Below are 7,118 nucleotides of genomic sequence, written 5' to 3' on the forward strand. Positions count from 1 at the left end.
CTCGGCAGTGATGTCGCCTTACGATTGACACCATAGATTCTAGAGTGTTTGCAGTCAAATCATAAATATGTAGACATTAGTTTGAATTGAAATTGGAAATCATAAACAGTTATACAAATAGTGTTACCTTAATATCAGTTGCTTCTCAGTGATATTTCTAGTAAGATACAATGCGATATAGCGAAATAATTAATGTATCTTCTGCGTTAAGGGCGTATTTTTGCGTTCTCCGCGGGAGGTCTTTAAATTGGTCAAATTGTACGTTAACGCTGGTTCGTATTGCATCACCTTAAGTTACGCCGCCTGATACAGTAAACACAAACGGACGAGCGTTGAGCACCCCATTATGATACTCTTGTTAAATAATTATATTGCTTGTATACCGTCCTTATGTTTTATGACTTATACCATGTGCACTTAATGATAAAATAGCATATGAACAATGGGTTGTCTTCACGCAAACTATTCATGGAGTGAAATATAAAAATACAAATGCAGTACAGTTAAGTCACCGTATTGTACCGTAGAGCTCTAGTAATTCAGACGGTGGCGAAAAATTTCATATTTAACATACCTCATGTGTGAAAATAAATGCGGATGAAACTACTTTATGTTATGCCTTTCGATGCAATACGAAGTTATATCAGTGAAAAAAATAAGGAGTGAAACTATCAACTTTCAGAACTTCTTTACAGTTACAGTGTAGATACTTCCTCTTGATCAACACTAATCACGTCAGCTTTGAAACACAAAATGTTGTCAAAACAATTAAAGATTGCATGAGGTTGCATAAGTTTAAATAAATATATATATTTGGCAATAAACAACTTACCGTTTATTAGAAAAAAATGGTAATCATGTTTTTCACACTTTTCATGAACCTTGAAGCTGAATGTGCGAACATTTGCTTTAATTAAAACCGACGAAAACAACAGCTCGAATATAAATTGGATGTTATGTCAATGCTATCAAATATCTTTTTAATACGATCTTTCAAATGTTGGCTCAATAAATGGCCACATAGTAATTTGGTTATGTACCAATGCCCTGTTTAATTTGAAACTGCTTTCGTTATTATTCGATGCATAAAAGAAAGTTCAATAATTAATGTTCATGAAATGTTTGCACAAACAAAAACTTTTGAATAATAAACTATAAACAATCTGCTAACTTTTCCCCAACGCTACGTCATCAGCTATAATTTTGCGTTAAGCGCGTTAAGTGTGTCCGTTGGGTAGCGGCGGATAAAAAATTTTTTAAAAGTTTTTTTTAGAAAAAGTAAATACTAAATAAACTCCGAAAAGAAACTTTTTTTTTATTTTATTGAAACATTTTTTTAATCTCGGCCTTGATTAAAGAAATACTATAGTTTTACTCGTGGATTCGCCCCTCGTAAAGATACGTTTTTCCATGAAGCTTTTGAAATAAATTACGATCTTATACTGATTTGAACAAATACCCTCTATTTCACTGTCACAGTTACCGTGAAATTTAACATTGTTGAACACTGCAGCACTGAATTCAAGAATTTCAAAAAAAAAAAAAACTGCAATGCAGCTCTTTTGTTTAAATACCTCAAATAATTTCCCCAGTATTCAAGCTAAACAAGTTACTGATTTATACTGTTAAATTAAACTTTTTAATTACACACTATAATTGAAATGTATTCTTATATAAAACGACCTCCAATTTGTGTTTGCAAATCCTAGATTTCGCAAACTCAAGTACCCTTTAAATACGCTGTAATCGAATACTGACCTATAATTTAGTTAGAAGGCTTCATTAAGGTGTGATTTTGGTGTTTTTTGTTTGCGAAATGTTTTTGGAAGTTTGTCTAATTGACCCATTAACTTCGGGCCCCAGCGGGGTTTTTGCAGAAAAACACGGGTTTTTTCACACTCCCGCGGGATTTTTCTCCCGTTTTTCAAGAGCTGGGGAAAAATCCCGCGGGGTTTCAATAATACACGATTCAAATTATTTTAGCTCAAAACAACATCTTATATCAAAAGAAACATTATGCTTCGACACCGGAAGTAAAATAACGCGAAACAAAAAAAACCCGCTTTTCAGTACGGGGTTTTTCTCCTGCGGGATAAAATTCCTACATTTTAGCAAAAAAAGAAATCAATTCAAGCTTTATGTTTTTGAGATTTTATACATTACTTTAATGTAAATACTAATTTGAATGACTATTCTTTTCATTTCTTTCATTTGAGAAATCTATTAATTTAATGCATATTTTACGGGAGAAAAACCCAGCAAAAATCAGGAATGCTATTTAACGAAAAAGAAAACACCGACAAAAGCCATTTCAATTTCCAGCGGTTGGATGTTGTTAAGGAAGTGAAGTTGTTTTACATATTTATATTGAGTCAATAATATTAAGTTAACATGTGTTTTTAATAAAAAAAAATCAGATTTTAATAATTAGTTGTTTGTAACCGTCGGCATCGTCGATATACAGCCGTTATAGCCATCAGTGATCTTCCAGTTTATTTATTGTCTACATGATCACTTTCATTTAAGACTTTAAAATTTCATTTAAGAACTACCAAGTGATATATAATTTCGTTTAAATAATGGATAACTAACCCCAAACCCCACTCCCCTTCACTGCCACTTAACATTTTAAAGCTGCACTCTCACAGTTTTGCCGTTTAACAGATTTTTTTTTGATTTTTTGTCTTCGAATTACCCATTATTGGTATCTTGAAACCAGTAGTTAGACTGATGTCAAAATATATGATAGCAGATTTTTAAATTTCAGTCAGAAAACTTATCTTTTATCTCTATAAACCGTTTCTAACGGTTCAAGAAAAATGCATGAAACATAAAATTTTAACTTATAAAGAAAAAATCTGTGACTATTTTTTTGTCAACAGTCTTATATGAAAGGTTTGAATGTACTTTCAGGTTCCATGACAAAAATTAAAGAAGTTGTCAAAACGTTCAATGTGTGAGAGTGCAGCTTTAATAATTATCTATAATCATTTTATTGTCTAGGAAAAATACCATTAATGACTACAATTTTTTTTTGCTTAACAAAAATCCTCCCCCCATAGACACACACACAAGTGACACAACCCATTTAATACTAATGTAATACTTTTGTAATCTATACCCTGTGTCCACAATGTTTTATACTGAATGTTAAAGGGTTGGTAAAACAGTATGGATAAGGGTGTTCAATATGGGGATTAAACCCATGATAGACAATGCACTAGCATTGTCGCCTACTCAGCCCGGTGGCTGACCCCGGTGGCTGATTCCCACCCAGACATACATTAAAGGGACTTGGACACCAGATGATCCCAAAACAAGATATTCAATATTACCTCAAAACAAGCCTAGCCGAATCAATACCAATTATTATGAGACTGATATTACATCATTTAATGTGTTTAAAAGATTTCATCACTGTCTCTCTCTCTGAGACAAGTAATCTTTAAAAAATAGCACATAATGATTTTCCCGTTTATTAGTATTATCATATCTACTTTAAGCATGTAAAGGTCACATAAACATATATACAGATAAATACATGATTGCTATTTCTAAATTTACTTAGATTTACATGGTAGACAAAGTGAGTAAATTTCGACTTATATGATTACATAAGTAAGATTCAGTGCACGGTACACTGTTGAAACATAACAGTTTGATGATAAATTTTGACAATTTTCACTTTTTCTTGCAATGTAGAATCTTGAGTCCGGTCCCTCTATTATCAGATTCTGTGAAATTATTGCTTTCAAACAATTGTAAGAGCTGCATGGTGTACTGAATACAGTAGTTTAATGAATTCCATCCACTAGCTGAATAAAGGATGAACACACATTTTAAAACCACATATCAGAAGTTTTTGGAGAGCATTATGTCAGCAAATTTAAATGCAAAACAGCGTTGGAAAATAAACAAGATTTTTTTTTTTACATGTTTTATCAATGATACATGGCGATCATCAACTTATTATAAAAATCAGAATTAAAAAACAACAACATTTAAGCATTTATTAAAGCTGCACTCTCACAAATTGAACGTTTGACAATTTTCTAATTTTTTGTCTTTGAGCCATAGTTTTCGAAATTCCATAGAAAAAAGTTAAATAAGACTACTGAAAAATTAGATTGTAGGTCTTTATATTTCAGTTCAAAAATTGATGTCTTATGCAATAAAACATTAATTTTCAAACATAAATATGAAAGTCCGAAATTTGATATTTTGGCAGCAATCTTTTATCACTGATTTACAGATATTTACGCAAAAATGTGCTCTTTCCAAGACAAAAAAATATAAGAGTTGTAAAAATTGTATATCTGTGAGTGTACAGCTTTAACTGTCCATTTAAAATTGACCAGTACAAATTTACTTTGATATTAGTATAATACTGTTATATATTTATAAATCAATATAAAAACAATAGTCTAAGATCTAAATTGATAATAACTTTAAAAATGAAAAAAAAAACGAATGAAGAAACATAAGTTCAAAATATGCAAATAAGCTGTACACTCACAGATTTACGGTTTTGACAGCTGTTTTATTTTTTTGTCTTAAATGAGCAAATTTCTACATTCTTTTTTGCAAATCAGACTGCTGACAAAAGATCAGATCGCAGATTTATAGATTTCTGTTCGAAAATTAATGTAATGGCATTCAACATCACTTCTTGAACTTAAATAAGAAAGTATGCAGTCTTATGACACTATTTTTCATGCATTTTCGCATAAATTGGCTCTTTCCAAGCCAAAAAATAAAGAAGTTCACTTCAATCTGTGAGAGTGCAGCTTTAAGTCAATCTTAATCTTAGGGTCATACATCATTGACTAAATTCACTCTATTGGTCAGTAATCCGATTAGCTGTACATATTATTCTCTGATTCAATTAGTCTGACCAATATTAACAGCCTAGTTTCAGTCTAGCAAATAAATTCAACACAAGTTGTTTAATTCTTCTGAGACTGACAAAGAATTAAAAACCCACATTCATGAAAAATATGTTCGATATATTAAAAAAAACATCCTTAAATATATATTGCATATAAACAATTAATTATCTATTATAAAGTTAACCTGAGTTACAATGTTTTATCTATAATTGTTGCCATTTATATTTAATAGTTATATAATTATCATGTCTATCAAACAAACCAAAAAAATGTCATTAAATATTTGAGATAAGCACAGGCTGACACAAAAACTAAATATTTAAGTCACAGCTGACATGGCAAACAGTTCCTACCATGATATATATATATATATATATATATATATATTTATACACATGTATGTCAATAATTCTCGAAAATTGTTCCACCGCCCCCCCCCCCCCTCCCTCCCCCATCGTGAATCTGCAACCAAAATTCACGTTTTTTTACCCTAAAAACAGGTGAGACTCAATATCTTTAGGGTATAATGTGAAGAAGGGTATAAGATGTACAAGTTCCCCAAGTTTCAAAGTGACAACTTTGATAGTTTTCATGTAACTGACATGAACGCAAAACTTAACCCCACGGCAAGGATAACAATCAAGTAATGACAATTGCTGCTTGTCATTTTTTTCAATAATGTATGAATTTAACAGTGTTTATTAAAGGGACTAGACACCAGATGATACAATTGCAAAAAATAGATAACTGTCAAAAACTTACATACAATTGATATACTAGTGTATAACTTTTAATCTTACTTTAATAGCTATATAACATTGCTTAAGACACATAATTTCACAGCTTTTGCACATATTGTCGATATGAAACTTTCTGGGGTGTGTTTACCACATATAATATCCCAGTAAGTTTAAAAAAGCATTAGTATATTTATCTGTATTCATAAATGGATATAATATAAACTTGGAAAACTTAATTCACTATTTTTACACAATGAAACCCAAATGAGATAGTCAAATGATTGCTCTGTTTATTTTAATCATGTAAAATTATTTATTATATACCCATCATTTATCCACACGTAATACATATTGCAAAATACAGTAGTCTGTATTCCACTCTAGTGCACTACAGCCGTTTTCAACTCTTGTGACGTCACGTCATAACAACTTTACAAGTGTCATTGCGTGATGTTAAAATGATGTCATAAAACAAAATAATGTGTCCTTAAAGGGACTGTGTCACAGATTTGCACCAAAAAAAGTTTTTTCTGTAACGAATCTCAGGACAATTATCTAATAGAATGTGTTACGCTTTGATGTCATAATTGTAAAAAAAGGACCAAAATGTAAAAACAAAAAGATTGTGTCGGAGAACGGGTCAAACCCGCGTCGCAAAAATTGAAGTCCAACTTCACGTGATAACACCTTCTAGCCAATCACGCATGATTGAATGAATTCTACCTTGAACACATACCCAGTAATCTTTTTTAATGGAAAAATACTTAGTAACTGCTAAACTTAAATAAATTGTAAACTATGTGGTACTTCAATTATTACGTTTCAATGCATTGTACACTAAATGCCAAGTTTATGTCATTTTTCGACAATTTGTTTTTTTTCGCTATTTCATCATCTGTGAGACAGACCCTTTAAAATGACATTAATTATGAAAAGATGTGGCTTTTAAGTGATGTAACAAGTAAATTAGTAATGTATATATAATAAAAGGGTTATTAGTATGGCGTTTTGATCCGGGAGACTTGTGCCTTGTGAAATCCGAATCTGGAAAAATCCACTCAAGTTAAATACAACCTCCCTGATCAAAACACAGTACTAATAACCCTTTTGTATTATCAGCCTTCTAAATGATCACATCGACAGTTCTAGGCTTATTTTGAAGAAATACTGAACTTGCCAACCTGGTGTCTAGTCCCTTTAAGTTTATGGCTACATTGCACACAAATAAAGTAGGTATGTTGCATGAACATAATCTTCAATAAAAAAAGCCTATTCAAAATATAGTGTTGAATACTTCAATAATGTTTCAAATCTAATGGAAATCAGCCCACTTGAGGTAGTCATTCTTTTTTGAGACATTAACAAAATAAAAAGACAATAAAAAAGGTCATATGCTCATTGACTTAAAGAATCCATGATAGCAAATTGATTGTTTAGTTTTATTCAATTACATAATTTAATCAATGACGTTCTAATGAGTAGGTCATAT

The sequence above is a fragment of the Mya arenaria genome, chromosome 11 (genome assembly GCF_026914265.1).
Source record: "Mya arenaria isolate MELC-2E11 chromosome 11, ASM2691426v1".
NCBI lineage: Eukaryota > Metazoa > Mollusca > Bivalvia > Myida > Myidae > Mya > Mya arenaria.